Consider the following 16225-nt stretch of genomic DNA (forward strand, 5'->3'; position numbering starts at 1 on the left):
TTTGAAAAATACAACACACAAAATACAAATTGTAACAATTTAGTTAAAACTTAAATAACTGATCCAATATTCACTGCATGATTATTATATAAAATACATAAGGATAAAGATTTGATGCTGTCAGAGTTTCACTGAGAAATACCGGTACTTTTGCCATTTTAAACAGGAAAAGTGTAAGATCTTGATTGGCTATACTAACTATTAACTATATAATGATATACTTCCTTACTATATGTGGTATGGTTCTGTACATTTACGTGAGATATTCTTCTCTAGCGCTCTAATATATTAGTGAAATGGTTTATTTGGTGCTTGCATATATTACCTGGTGGGGTGCAGTTGTCAATTGGTGACTGTACATATGTGGACCGACGTTTGGTTGGCATGGGCAGTGCCATCTTTTCAAATTTAAAATGAAAATCAAATAAGCAGAATGTTTTTTTTTTCAAGATAAAGGGCTGTGATATTTTTGCTATATCGTTTAGTGCCATTAGAGGCAAAACATTTATCAGCCTCTATAATGGCTTATAAAATGAATTGTCTTTTGTTTAGTGGCGCTAAAGGCAAAAACATCACCTTTGAAAAACTAAAATGCACTATAATGGCTGATAAAATGAAAAAGAAACAGAAAACCATTTGTATGTTGTCAGGCTGTTCTAACCTGATCTGTAGCGTTCATCTCTAGTCCCACTGCTCCGGTGTGGACGCCGTGTGCGCCGGTGGCGAGAAGAGGAGGAGGACGAGTTCGAAGGGCCAGGTTCAGGTGCAGAGGCGGAGCTTGGACCAGGAGACTGTGCATCATAGGCTGGAGGCGGAGCCAAATCTGTAGAGACAATAAGAGTGAACTTCATGCAAACTAGCAGACGCAGTCAATGATTACAGAAAATGGAAGATATGAATGGGAAGTAGATGTGAAAAGCTGTTTCATCTCCAATCTCTCCAGCATGAAAAAAGACAAAAATCAGCCTAACAAATCCTACATATCTCGCATCAGCGACTGTCAATGGTGGGGTGCAGTTGTCAATTGGTGACTGTACATATGTGGACCGACGTTTGGTTGGCATGGGCAGTGCCATCTTTTCCTCTTTATGCTTGGCCAGAGCTGCCTGAACTGCCTCAGTGTGGATATCTGAGACAAAAAGAAAAAGAAAAAACTGGAAACAGACCGTTTTTTTTGCTTGGACCTCTGCGCATGTTTGGTTTTATCCAAAGTGACAGGTACAGTCAACCTTGAACATCCTGGGGTTAAATGCTTTACTCCAGAGTACAAGACTAATTGGAATCTCATTAACTTTCTTTCTGTACCTTGATATAAATCAGTAACTTCTGTATTATCAGTAAACCTTCTTAACCGATAGTTTTGGAAATGCTTGCATAACAAGGCCCTGAACATAAATTATGCAGTGAAATCAACTGAAACTGCTCTCTGACAACAGTAGGACAGTAAAATATATAATCACATCTGTGGCGAGCACCTGAAAAAGCAATCAACAATCAAATAAGCAAGCTGCCATCTTTCAATTGCCACAAAGCACCAGAAATCCAAAGTGACACATTTTATCTAGGCAACCATTTTGTCCAAGTATGACTGCCATGGCAGATGACTAAACAGTTCCTTCAAGGATGTGGTCAGAGGACAGGCAAAATTACCATCTGCAGACTCCTCGCACCCCATAAATCTTAGGTAAAGACCAGTCCATTTACAGCTTGCAAATTGGAGTTCTAAGTTTTAAAGGTGAAGTATGTCAAGTGTGAAGCTGTACATCATATTTGCTGAATGAAATCTAATACTTGTTTCTTACTAATTTTGCAGTGCGGATTCCAAAAATACTGATGCATTTTGTAGCTCTTTGCTTTCGACAACCATTTTAAGGAAATCTTGTTTATGAACTTGTGCTTATGTAAAGTTCTTTGACATTAAATTAAGTATTTGAACATATTTTTCCACTTCTTTATACACTCCTATATATATAATTTTGTGAAAAAAAAGTATTGGATGGAAAGTTTGTATATATATATATATATATATATATGACTGTGCATCATAGGCTGGAGGCGGAGCCAAATCTGTAGAGACAATAAGAGTGAACTTCATGCAAACTAGCAGACGCAGTCAATGATTACAGAAAATGGAAGATATGAATGGGAAGTAGATGTGAAAAGCTGTTTCATCTCCAATCTCTCCAGCATGAAAAAAGACAAAAATCAGCCTAACAAATCCTACATATCTCGCATCAGCGACTGTCAATAAAATAATAGCAATTCATGCTGCAGTCCAATGGATGAACAGTAGAGAGCAGTACAGAGGGACTCTAGATGGAACCCTTCAACCTCAAGAGGCACAGCCTGAGAAGATGTTTCATAACCACATTATCATATGAGTCAGTGGACAACTGAGGAGAGAGATACTATGGCAGAAAAGGAGATGGAGGGAAGAAGGTGCATAAGCACGGAGATTTCTGTATTCTTACTTTGTGTTTGTGTCAAGTAGGGTGCTAAAACTTTGGCCCTCTTCTTCTCGTATCCTTTTTGTGTGATGTCACCTAAAAAAGAGAGATAGCATGATTACCTGTTAATTTCATTTTTGGCTGAATGTCTTTCAAAACAGTCAGACAGATTGTGGTTGGACAAAACACATCTTTCCACCTCATTTCTGTGTAATATTCAACATGCAGTGGCCTTCCAAAAAGTTTTTATACAGTTCAAATGCAAAAACATATATATTGTTTTAAATGTTTTATAAATTTCTTTTGCATTTATTTTAAATGAGAAAAGCGAATTTATTTATAGCTAAAGTGTCAAAATGTTTTGGAATCAGCGCATTTTTTTTGTAACCCAACCAAGGGTATGTGTAGGAAAAAGGGAAAGATTTTAATTTTGCATTGTCAAGCAGAAATTATGACTTAAAATAAAGTTATAAATGATTGTGAACATATTAAAATAACAGTGATTATCTAATGATTTTTGTGCATATATACACTAATGTTCAAAAGTAAAAAAAAAGTAATACTACTCAACACGGATGCATTAAATTGATCAAAAGTGACAGCAAAGGCATTTACAATGTTACAAAATATTTATTTTTCAACTAAATGCTGTTTTTTTGAACTTTCATTCATCAAAGAATCCCAAAAGAAATTATAATTTTTTACTGTATTTTTGATCAAATAAATCCAGCCTTGCTGAGTAGGAGAAAACAAAAAAAACTTATTGACCCTGAACTTTTGAACAGTAGGGTATTATACGCATTGGCATTGTAGTAGCAGATTATTAATAATGATAATGCTAAATAATATCTGCTAAAATATGATTTCAAAAGAACACTTTTTAGCTGTTGATGGAGGAGGTTTGGAAACACTGGTTTAGAAACATCCAAATCCTTAAAGATCATCACAGTCTTACATTCTAACAGCCAAGTTGATTTGTGTGAGTTAGTGCTGCATCATGTGTGTGCTTGTGAGTGTGAAAGAGCAGAATGTGTAATCTAGTGGGATTATGCAGGATGGAGAGAGCTTTGGTTATGATACGTGAGCAGCTCAAGCTCATTTCAACACATCCCCTGAAGGGGAAAGATTTCAAAAGAGATAACAGAAAAATATTTATTATAATCCCATAGAATCAGATTGGCCCTTATGCTTAAGTGTTGACTGTAAACAGCACAGATTCATGAGACAGGCTACTAAACAAATCATTGTTTCAAAGCATTTTGAACATTAAAAAAGGGAAAATAGCCAAAGAAGAGTCAACTCCCATAAGTAATGCATGAGGACCGAACCCAGCTGCACCATGGGATATTTTTAGCTTCACCAGACTGTTCTATCACATGTAGCTATGAAGGGGGTTATGTATATGTGTATATTCTGTATATGATTCTTTTAGTGTTGTTCAGAAGGAATGGTTTTGAACAGTAAATGACAAAGTCAACTTTCAAGACAAGTAAGCTCTTCTAAGTCAGCCACAAGCTAGAAGGTTTTATTGGTGGCCTAAGGTGGTCCAGTCCACAGTGAGGCTCAGATGGATTGTGGTTGGTTGCTGGGAGAATCATGATAATGTGAAGTGAGTGATAACAGATTAAGGCAGAAATCTACATCTACATTAAGCCTTGACCACTCACTCACTCGCTCACATGACCTAAAGTTAGACATCAACACACACTGTCAGTCTATGCATCAGTAACCTGTGACATTTATGCTACAATCCCACCTCAGAATCTCACTACCACAAATCAGAGATCTAAATTTGGAATTTTATTAACTGTGTACTTTCAATGTAATATAGTAACATTTTAATATAGTCAGATGCCATACAACCTGCAATCTAACGTCTGACTCTGAACATTAATCTTAAAGGGATAGTTCACCCAAAATTTACTCACCCTCAAGCCATCCTGAAATCTCGACCACCATTCACTGCCATTATAAAGCTTGGAAGAGCCAGGACATTGTTCAATATAACTCTGATTGTATTCATCTTAAAGAAAGTCATATACACCTAGGATGGCTTGAGGGTGAGTAAATCATGGGGTAATTTTCATTTTTGGGTGAACTATCCCTTTGATTTGTAATCCAGACATTATGCCTGAACTCTAACCTTAATTCCAAAGATAAAACCCTTATTTCAAATTTACATTCTTAAACTCTAATTCAAATATACTGAACTGTCCTGAAAGGTAAATTATTCCAGGACTTAAAGCCAAACTATACTGGCCTGAGATCCCAATCTTATTTTTTAAACTAGTATCAATGCAATAAATCCATAATAATCTCTGTAATCCAACATTTATCATAAAAATCTAATCCAAATACTTTTCTATTGTGGATCCTTAGTCTGAATTGAGCTAATATCTGAACATCAAGAGGGTTTGAAAATCTATTTAATCATGACAGCTCTGTGATCTTGTATTTGCAAGGCATTATGGGCAAACGTCCTATGACAAGCAACCTTTATCAGCACAGCACTTCTTTTCCCGTCTCTGGCATTTTCCATGATTTAGTTTGTGCATACATAAACATCTATTGGCATGCATGCATACACACTGACAAACACGTGGGGATTTCCTTGGCCTTGAGAGAAAGGAGTTGAGGGAGGATGCCACCCCTTTAAGAAATAAAGCTACATGAGTGTTACTGTTTGACTGTATTAGCAAGATAGAAATGATTAGAGATAACCTAGAAGTGACTAGGTGTTTTTGTCATTCTTGTATAAATGTACATTTTACATGCATTTTAATATTAACTGAGGAACTAAATGGAATAAGTAATAACTGAATTAAACTTTAAAACATGAATAAAACAATATATTTCAATAAATAAAATCAACAAAATAAATGAATTTTAAATTCTGGAGGGAAAAATGGCTTTAACAAATAAATAAAACACACTACCATTCAAATATTTTGAAAGAAGTCTCTTATGCTCATAAAGACTGCATTTATTTGCTTAAAAAACAGTAAAAATAGTAATTTTGTAAATTATTAATAATTTATCATTTTAAAATTTACAATATTTTAAAAATAAATGTAAAATAACATGTGATTTACTCCTGTGATGGAAACTCTTGATGTTCCAAAAAAAAAAAACATGTTTATGTTAATGGCTTCACATTATGCATTTTCTGTAAAGGTAATTACAATAGAGACTGAACCATCTAATCCCTAAGTGACTTTCTATACGACAGACATGCACAACAGCTGCTCGGACTGTGGGAAAGTTGGATCTGGAGCAGGAATATGTGCGTGTCTCACTGTCTAGAGTGTTTGTATGAGGGAGAGAAAGAGAGAGAGAGAGAGAGAGAGACCATTAAGAGATGGACAAACATCTTTTTTTTTTTTTATTGACTGTAAGAGAGAAATTGTCTTGCTCTTTTGAAAAGCGTTAACTTTCACTGACTACACTGTTTACAGATCCTCATATCCACCCTCCCTCTGGTGTGCTGCATCACTGGCCCTGAAACACTATGACACAACAGAATGCTCACAATGACTTTCACTCAAGACACAATACAGCAATCTCTTCGTGTCCCTACACACACACACACACACACACACACACACACACACACAGCCTTGGTTACCCACCACCAGAGACTCACCATTCAGCAACTGCCAACACTGTATCACACTGTACTGAAGTTGAATTTCATTGCCCTCCTGTTCTTTTGTCCACATCCAACATTCTATCTTTCCTTACACACACACACACACACACACACACACATTTCATTTCCCTCTGGATGATGTCATGTTCTCCAGTGCTAAATCTTCTACCCTATGACATGGTTTCCTGTTCTGCTGAGAATATAAAAACAGACTGTGAGAGACAGAGAGAAACACAGACAGACAGCGAGTGACAGAGAAAAAGACACAACAGGGAGTTCAAGTCATTCTTATCTGTTCTTGACTGCTATATTATACAACCAGATCCACAAACTGGCTTTGAAAACCCGCTCACGGAAACAGTAAAGTCAGGGTTACCAGGGTGTGTGCATGCAGGTGACAGCAAGACTCAAATTACCACTTCACACACCTGGGAACATGCCTTGTCAGGTGTAACCTTCCTAATTCACTTTGTAACACAGAATATGGGGATGATCTGACCTGTGTTTACAGTGTGCTTTATCGTGTGCAAGTGCAAGTTAAAATGCTGTCAAACTTTAACATGAAGAGGTGTCCAGATCAGCCAAAAATTATTTTAAAAAAAAGTTTAAAGCCCTACTAAAACTTTTAGGACCTTTATGATTTTTTTATTTTTATTATTAATTACATTATTTTTAGGGAAAATTTTACTTCAGTTCTGATTTCAGAGCCTCATTCTCATTATTGTAACATGAAAAGAAAATTATAATTTATACAAGTATTTTATATAAAAAACTTTTCATTATTACATTTGTTGTACTGCGTTTAACACTTAAAAAAGTGATTATAAAAATAATTTCAACATTGAGAATAAATTACCACCCAGAACTTCCTAGCAACCACCTAACAACAAGCTAAACACCACTCAACACTTTTGCAACCACATAGCAACACTCGGGCAAACCCCCAGCATTGTGACAGCAGGATTTGTGTAGGAAAGCCCTTTTCATTGCCCTCAGCTATTTTTACAATTATGTTGTGACACAAAAATTACACACTTCACCTTTCAGCAGCCCTCTAATAAAGGTCATACTGTGTGGTGTGTGATACAGTTCAAAGATTTTATGTCATACCGTTTTAGCTGTTCTTGCGGCATATGGGCTTCTTACTGCTTCTAGCTTTATTCCTTATGAATGAGACCAGCCTAAGGCCAACTCTACTGTTACCATAGCAACTATGACTCTAAATACAACCCACCCAAATACATACATACACACATCAAAACAACACAAAAGCCTACTCAGATGAGAAATTATCTGTGCATGTTTGGAGAGATCATTTTAGCCACAATAAAAGCACAGGGTTCTTTAAAACAGGTCTGTTAATGTAAGGCCAGAAAAATGCGTGCTCTTGCATTGTACTTGGTGACAAACCTTAGTATTCATGGTATTTTCATCAGTATTCAAATTATTTCTCCGCAATGACAATAACAGACTTGAAAAAGAAAACAGACTATTGAAGAAGACAGTTTATATTAATGACTGCTATAGCAGTGGCAACACTGAGAACTCAACGCATTCTTGTGATACATTATGAATTGCATTCTGAAGGTGTTGTCACATTTACCATTGCACTATGAAACCCAGTCACTTCAAAAGGAATCACTGCGTGAGTTTCGAGTGAAGGCGAAAAAGTTCCCCACACAGATTTTGCATGCTTTTCAGTTGGTCATGCGAATCTGCTGCTTTAAAAGAAAAAAGCTAATTGATTTGGAAGTGACTTCTGTGTGAGCTGTGCTTCATTCAGCCCTATATTATTTACAATAGACCTTTTTATTTGTTCATTTTTTTGTTTTTAATTTAGCAGAAATTTTGCTAATGTGACCGCACCTTCACACTTTTCACAAAAATACAAGGTGAAAAAAATCTGCATAGAAAATTTACATTGAATCTTTGATATGTACCATGAATGATTACTACAGTAAATTCATATATGGTATTTACATAGTACAAAAAAATACCATGGTATATGTCCAAAAACTTTACTTTTTGCTAGCAAGGACTTCTGACTCCAAGAGTCCATCTTGATGAGTGTTACCTGAGTGGAAAGTGTTATGAAATAGATATAAGCTCCACCTGGCAGCTGGAAAAACTCTTGCTCTCTGACTGAATTTGTGTCTATAGTGTGTGTCTACCAGAAGTAAAGTGTGCATCTCTTCCTTTTCAAACCTGATGTCCATCACAGACCGGTGAATAATTCAGTTAGCGAGGAACCCATATCGCAAGCATTGCAAAAGATATTAACTATTAACATGTCCTGTATGGCATGCGCTTCAGAGCGAGCTAGCTACACGAACCAGTAAAGATAAAACATTTTTTAAAGGAAACAACAAGCAATAACATGGTGGGAAAGAGGAGAAAACAGAGAGAAGATAGTGGGAGAGACAGCAAAACATGTCAGAAAGCTTGCTGTGAATCATGGGTAAATTAGTGTATTTGCTTCCCGATGCTCTGTGACCTAGTTTAGAGTAATCTCTCTCTCTCTGTTTTGTCCCTAGGTCTCTCTCCCCCACTCTGCCTCTTTCTCTCTTTTTCTTTACAATTCAGAAAGCCCGCTGCCTGTCCTCCTACAGTCACAGTGGGTGCTTAGCTACTGAGGTTACCTGAACAGATGCACACAATCAGACATTATACAGCTGGTCCGAGCCTCTTTAGTTTAAGTATATGCTGACCAGATATGGAAGAGGATTTCCACACACACACAACTCATTTGATCAGCTTAAGTGCATAAAAGCGTCTGAGCATGTGCTGGGAATTCAAGCAGAGATCACGACTGCTCAGCCCTGATGCTTTCAATGGTGCTCATTGTGTGTGAATGTGTCACAACCTCCTATCTCCACCCCTCTTCCTCTGTCATGAAGACACACACACAGAAACAAACTATTTCATTCACAACACACGTACATTACAAATAATGAATACTTGCTGATGGTGGAGTCTCTGCAGACCTGTCATCTTAAAATCATCTCCTGTCTTGTTACTGTAGTGTAAACAAATGCATGCACACAAGTAATTGCTTTAAAACTATTTTATATGTACAAATATATACTTAATAAATATAGTATGTTATGACTTAATTTGTATAATTGACAGGACTTAAAAATTAGGAAGTGTTTTCTGTTGGCCAAGGAAAAATTTAGCAATTTTAGCTACATATTTTTAAATGTATGCATGTTTAAATACAGTGGGTATAGAAAATAATCACCCCCATTTAAAATGATCACATTTTGTTGCTTTGCAGCCTGAAATGAAGATGGATACAGTTTTTGTTTTATCCAGCTGTATTTACTCATTGCAGCTTATAACATCTACGTGAAAGATATAACACCAACATGTCATAAAAAAATAAAAAACAATCATTGAGTTGGAAAAAGCATCACCCCCTTGCGGCAGTATTTTGCTGAACCACTTTTGTTTTAATTACAGCCTTTAGTCTGTAGAGATATGACTCTACTAACTTTGCACATCTAGACTTTGCAATATTTGTCCACTCTTCTTTGCAGAACTGCTCAAGTTCAGTTAAATCTGATGGTGACTGTTTGTGGACTGCAGTCTTCAAGTCATTCCACATATTTTCAATGGGGAAGTCTGGGCTCTAACTAGGTCATGCAAGAACATTCACCTTTTTCTCCTTCAACCACTGTGTGGTCAGTATTGCTGTGTGCTTTGTCATGTTGGAAGGTAAACCTTCTTCCCATTGACAACTTTCTGGCAGAGGGCAGCAGATTTTCCTCAAGAATTTGACGGTATTTTGCCCCATTCATTTTTCCTTCTATCCTGACAAGTGCTCCCTGCTGCAGAGAAACACCCCATAACAGGATATTACCACCTCCATGCTTTACTGTAGGAATGCTGTTATTTGGATGGTGAGCTGTATTGGATTTCCACCAGACATATTGTTTGGTGTTGAGGCCAAATAATTAAATTTTAGTCTCATCTGCCTCAGAATGTTCAAGGTGCGTTTTGGCAAAGCTCAGGCTGACTGCATGTGGCCTCTCTTGAGGGGTGTCTTTTTTCTTGCAGCCCTCCCATACAAGCCACATTTGTGGAGAATTTGTGATATTTTTGTCACATGCACATGACCACTCTATGTCATAAATTCCTGCAACTGCTTTAGTGTTGCTGTAGGCCTCTTGGTCGCCTCTCTGAGTAGTTTCCTCCTGGCTCTTTCATCCAGTTTGGAGCGACATCCTGATCCAGGGAGAGTCTTGTGTTTTACCAAATACCTTCCACTTCTTAATCATAGACTTCACTGTGCTTCTAGGCATTGTTAAAGCCTTTTTATGTATCCATCTCCTGACTTGTACCTGTCCACAACTTTATCCCGGAGATCTTTTGACAGTGCCTTGCCACCCATAGGTGATTGTCTGCTTCAGTTGCACTACCAATGACTGATATTCTCCAGGAAAGGTCTTTTCATGTTGAGCTAATCAAAATTACCACAGCTGATCACAGCTGAAAGTCAAATAGCTTTATGTGCCATTGAGAAGGTGATTAGCTACTCCTGATGGAGTTTAAGTAACTTTTAGGAGGGGGGGTGATCCTTTTTCCAACTCAGTGATTCTGTTTTTTTATTTATTTATTTTTTTCTGATAAGTTGGTGTTCTGCCCTCTTATCAACGCCCTGCTTGATTTGGCAGACAGATAATGCCTTCCAATAACAACAGACGCAAGGAATCTTTTCTCCAGCTTTACTATCGATCTTGGAATAACGTAAAACTGTAAACATACAAAAAATACAGAAATATAAGCATGTAAATCAATAATGTGATCACATAAGACATAACAAGCTCTTTATACAGAGAATGACTAGCATCACATCATCAGAAATAGATCGCACAATTTGCACGATAAAGGCAATAAGGTTAACATCCGGCATATAAAGTATAAAGAATTAACTAAATATAAAGAATCACAATATAGAAATGTTTTCATACCGAATGTGCCTTCGGATCAACTTAAATCGGGGAATGAAAGCAGCCATAATCGCATAGTCTTCTCTGCTGCTGCTGGAGGTCTGACTCATGATTATGACGTCGTCATATAAGGACTCTACAACCTTACATGCAGTACCCAACTTTGAACAGGGCGCCTAACTATAATCTTTAAATTAGACTAAATATCAAATGTTCTTGTAGAACAGCACAGTTGGTGTTATATCTTCACTTGGATGTTATAAGTTGTAAGTAATATTAAGCCTATTTGTATAGTTTACAGGGTTCAACAATAAGGATTTTTTTTCTGCTGACAGGAAAAATGTAGCAATTTTAGCAACGTATTTATAAATGTATGGATATTATATGAAAGAACATTTTGTGCATTTTACATATATGGATATTTTTAATAATTATTAAGCATAATTAAAATTAAGATTTCTGTACAAAAGATACATTTAAGAGAAATTTATAGAAATATTTTCTAAAAAAAAAAAAATCTGAAATTAATTGTTGAATGTCTTTGAAATATATCACTTTACTGAAGTAAAATGAGAAGTAAATGCACAGCCCCAGAGAGGGAAAATTATACTGTGTAAGGAAGAATTATACTGTATAAATCAATCATTCATACCATCCTTAGCCACATGTGTGGTACAATGTCCAAAAAAACATGCCATTAGCATGGAAACATATCCAATGCCATCATATTTTACAGTACTATTTTGTTAGTGACAACTGTTACTATTCATACAAATGTGTTAATATTGTCATAACACATTATTCTGCTATTAAAATAGTAAAAGGCCTATGCTATCTAAGCATGCTAAAAATAACAGCAGCCCCATAAACTATACTGTCAAACATGGCCAAAACTACACTACTATTATGTCTGAACCCAAACAAAAATCGTCAAAGCAGGGTCTTTGAGCAGTGAGCTGAAAGCAGCCATACTCCCACTGGTCATTTCAGTCTTCAAAGACTGAAATAAAGAGTCTTTCATTGTGACCTTTTCTTTGTGCTGTCACCTATACAGTCATTAGTGCAAAGGCAAGACGATATGGGTGTGATGCTAAACATATGCTCATATACATGCTAAGACTTTAACACAAACCTCGCTACTTACTGAATGAGTCCGTTTTGACTGTATTTTAAAGGCTGCAGTAGGCATCGCCTGTCTAAGAGCCAAAAAGTGAGGACTGTAGGTGGGGACTGTGAATTGTGCCAGGACTGCATTGTGGGCTTTGAGAAACAGATACGCAGTCTTAGCTAATACATAAATATATATATATGACGATACAAAATGGTTCAAGATCCAAACCTTTGGGAAATTAAAAACTTAAACATAAAACAGAAAGAGATAGCATGTGTGTGTTTGCAAAACCGCATCAGTAAGGACACAAGACAATGTACGCAACTGTCGTAAAATAGAAAAACAACCTGACAATAGTAAGTGAAGCCAAAAGCAAACTAGCCCATCATTTGTAATCTGCCTCCAGGTGCTCTCTTGATTTGCTGTGTGGGAGACATACTGAGAATGAGTCCAGGCTGTACTGATGGCAGATCAGCTGTTATTCCAAACGATTCTCTGGTGCAGAGATAAATGAGAATCTCTTTTTATATTACGGTAATGCTGTTTAAGATATTGTTTTGCTCTTCTGAATCTTTCATACACCACTGCTGAAAGGCTTATATAACACATAAGGATGACTAAACACACAGGCAAACAGAGCCCCTTCTGCAATGAATCACAATGACAGTAACGGCACGCTAAATGTAAACAACCACACACATATCTGTGTAATACTTCATCAGTGTATTTTTGAGGTTTAGACTCACTGTTCATACTGAAGACCATTTAAAATGCTAAATAAAGAGTAATATTTAGCTTACATGAAATGTGCATATGTTATTGCATGACATTGAAGCTATATATTCAAAGGCCCGGAAAAGTTTCACATGTGACACCAGTCCACTCTATGCCAAGTTCCATTGTCTGAGTGAGCGATTTACATGTCTTATGGCAAGCTGTTTTAATTTATTCCATAGAACCAATGTCTATTTTATGTTACTAATACTTACTTTAATGTATAAATGCAATTTAATAATGACTAGCATTTTCTTCAAATTTGCAGTTAACTATTCTTTAGATACTAGCAATTACTGGACAGTAATTTTGCAAATTTTAGTTCTTGCAAATGTTTGTCAGTGAATTCTATTGGTCTGTTGCTGGGATATTGACAGTCCACTTCTGTTTAATGGTCTGTATTTATTTAATAAAGATTTAATATTTATAAATAATGTATATCTTAATAAACTTTTAAATAATTTAATACAATGAATAAGAACTAACACTTAATAGTCCTAGTGAAAATGTACATATGCTATTGATAGTATGTAACTAGAATACATACTATCAGTAACTATTTTAACTATTTATCTGAATTTAATAATTAGCAAAGGAATAAGTAATATCCAATGCACAAGTACTAGAGAAATAAATAAATAAATAAAAATACCAGTAAGGAAAAAAAGGTACCTTTTCATTCTAAGGAATAAATGTTAAATGCCATACATGACCTCTCATTGAATCTTATAGGTGCTGATTGTTTATGGAGGAAAAATTAGTTTAGGTCTATTAATAACACGGTCAATGAGTCGAGCAGTAATATCATTAATAAAGCATCGAGCCTTAGGATAAATGTTAGTTTACCCATTATAGCTTACCCATAAACAGAGTAGCCTACCCATTACAATAACAGCAATATATAGAGTAAATATCACTAAAGCTATTAATTTCAAACAGCAGGCTATTACAAACTTGCAATATTTTTTCCATTATCAAATTAAGTAAAGACCAAACATACAACTAACACATAATACTTCTTGATGGAGTCTGTGTGAAGTATGAAGAGACACATATGCAGAATAACCGTGGCCTGTAAATAATCACATAAATACGTCCAGCGAGCTTCACAGGCGCGGTGTTTTTGTTTTGCGCAACGTAACAGTTAATAAGGAAACATATTAGAGCAATGTCAGGACAATTAAAGCGCAAAACAAAGCGGAATAGACGTTTACAATTCGGATAAATGCGACGTTGAACCAGTGAGATGCAGAAAAACGAGGTCAGTGTGTTTCCGCGAGCGGCGGCGACATTGAAGCATCATCACAGAACCTGTGTGGATGCTCTTCTTGAAGATGCAAGACTGAGCCTGTCAATTCAATACATAACCATCCAAATGCACGCGTTGAAACGAGGAAGGAAGAGCCGTTGTTGTTTAAAGTCTTACCCTCCGACAGCTCCAGATCCAGCTCAGCGAGCTGCTCCCGGACCTCTTGGGGGAGAGCGGACACATCCACACCACGCTCCGCCATTATGGCCCGAAGCCGGAGGAAAGAACAGCGCAGAACGGTTTACCGACAACAAAGATACCCGTGTCCTCCTCACAGTGAAAGACAAATGGTATTAGACGGCAGACCAAGCTCCATCATCTCCGCCATGCCGAGAGAGAAATCCCAACCGATGGGAAGAGTCACATGACCAGGACTCGGGATGAGGAGTCTGAGCCTGTGCTCTGAATCCGCGGCGATTTTGCTCCCTCTTGTGTGGTGAGAGAGAATCTTTCTTTATCTAATGCAATGTATGTAAAAAAAAATCTGTCATTATTTACTCACCCTTTTGTCTTTCTAGATCCGTAGGTAGTGAAAAAAGGGAGACATTTTGAAGAAGCTTCACGCAGCTCTTTTCCACGCAACATAGCAACCAAGTCTGTCAAAAGAGGGAGAAAAAGATTTTGCACAACCTTAAAATGTACATTTAATTAATGGATATGGTAATATAGGCTACTAAAATCTGTTTTGTACCTTTATAATATACTGACAACCACTCATCACAAGTTGACTTTTCACAAGCTGAGATAACTATAGATAACTATAATATAGAAAGTGCACTGTCTTAAGGTAGTTTTAGACTAGATATAAGGGTTGTAGTGAATGGGTGATAACATGTTAATTAAGAAATATATCCCTACTTGTGTCCATATCATTGTAAATATTATGTTATACACTTATACAAGGCTTGTAATGTTTATATTGCTCACACTGCTAAACAACAGAATGCATAGGCTATGCACGTCATTCAAGCTATTCCACATACACAGAGCGGTCACGCACACAAACCCCACCATACCACCTCTATATACAGTGGAATAGAACACCTTCAAAACAAGATGATAAAAATGGCAGAAAACCAGCTCAAAGCATCTCATTGAATGTACAAGAGGCTAGAGTTCCAACAATGTTTAATTATAACATATCTTAAGGACCGTTTCAGTTAGTCAATATCATACAGTAAGCAATGTTTGCACGCTGACACTCATTTCATATTTACAACTCTTTAAGGGCTTCACTTACACATTACACAATTTGGGATCAGTGAGTTATACACACTGTGGAAAGCAGTGCGTTCTACATCTAAACAGGATAAATCCAGATGCAAGGAAGGTCAGTGACAGAAACTGATATGGCAGATTGGATCATTAAAAAAAAAACACCTAGATAATCTACACATCATCTAAGCAAAATGCATTGCAAGAGGAAAAATGATGCCATTGTCCAAAACCTATGAAGCCAATTTCCTAAGCATAAGAAAAAAAAACATGACTTGGTAAATCTTAATTATGAGATAAAAAGATAACATTAAAACTTATGTTTATGAGATAAAAAGTCAAAATTATGATAAAAATTCATGACGTACAAAAACAAAAAAGAAATTACACCTATTTTTTTGTTTTTATTTCAACCTTTGATGTAATTATGACTTTTTATGCAGTAATTTTGACTTTTTATCTCATAATTTTGACTTTTATGTCATAATTTTGTTTTTTTTTATGTCATAGATATGATTTATCACGGCATGATTTGTTTCTTATGTGGCAGAAATGGGCTTCCATAAAAAATCATATTCAAAATTGGATTTTAAAAAACAGCAACAGTTAGCTTAAACTAATGCAGATTATCCTATTTAAAAGTGATCAGACATCAACTGTTTAATGGAATGCAACTTAAGTTATGTGTTAGTTATGCGGACCAGTTGAAATTCATTCAGGGTGGCCAAGTGTGTCTTTCAGGCCCCAAAAAAGAAATAACAATATTTT

At 36.3% G+C, this 16225-nt stretch overlaps 1 pseudogene; it reads right to left on the reverse strand.

The window, feature by feature from the left end:
* Positions 1 to 14607, reverse strand: part of LOC107667386 (disco-interacting protein 2 homolog B-A-like) — a 36823-nt pseudogene extending 22216 nt beyond the window's left edge.
* Positions 14608 to 16225: the final 1618 nt, after the last annotated feature.

This window comes from Sinocyclocheilus anshuiensis, unplaced genomic scaffold, assembly GCF_001515605.1.
Source record: "Sinocyclocheilus anshuiensis isolate Anshui unplaced genomic scaffold, SAMN03320099.WGS_v1.1 scaffold964, whole genome shotgun sequence".
Taxonomy (NCBI): Eukaryota; Metazoa; Chordata; class Actinopteri; order Cypriniformes; family Cyprinidae; genus Sinocyclocheilus; species Sinocyclocheilus anshuiensis.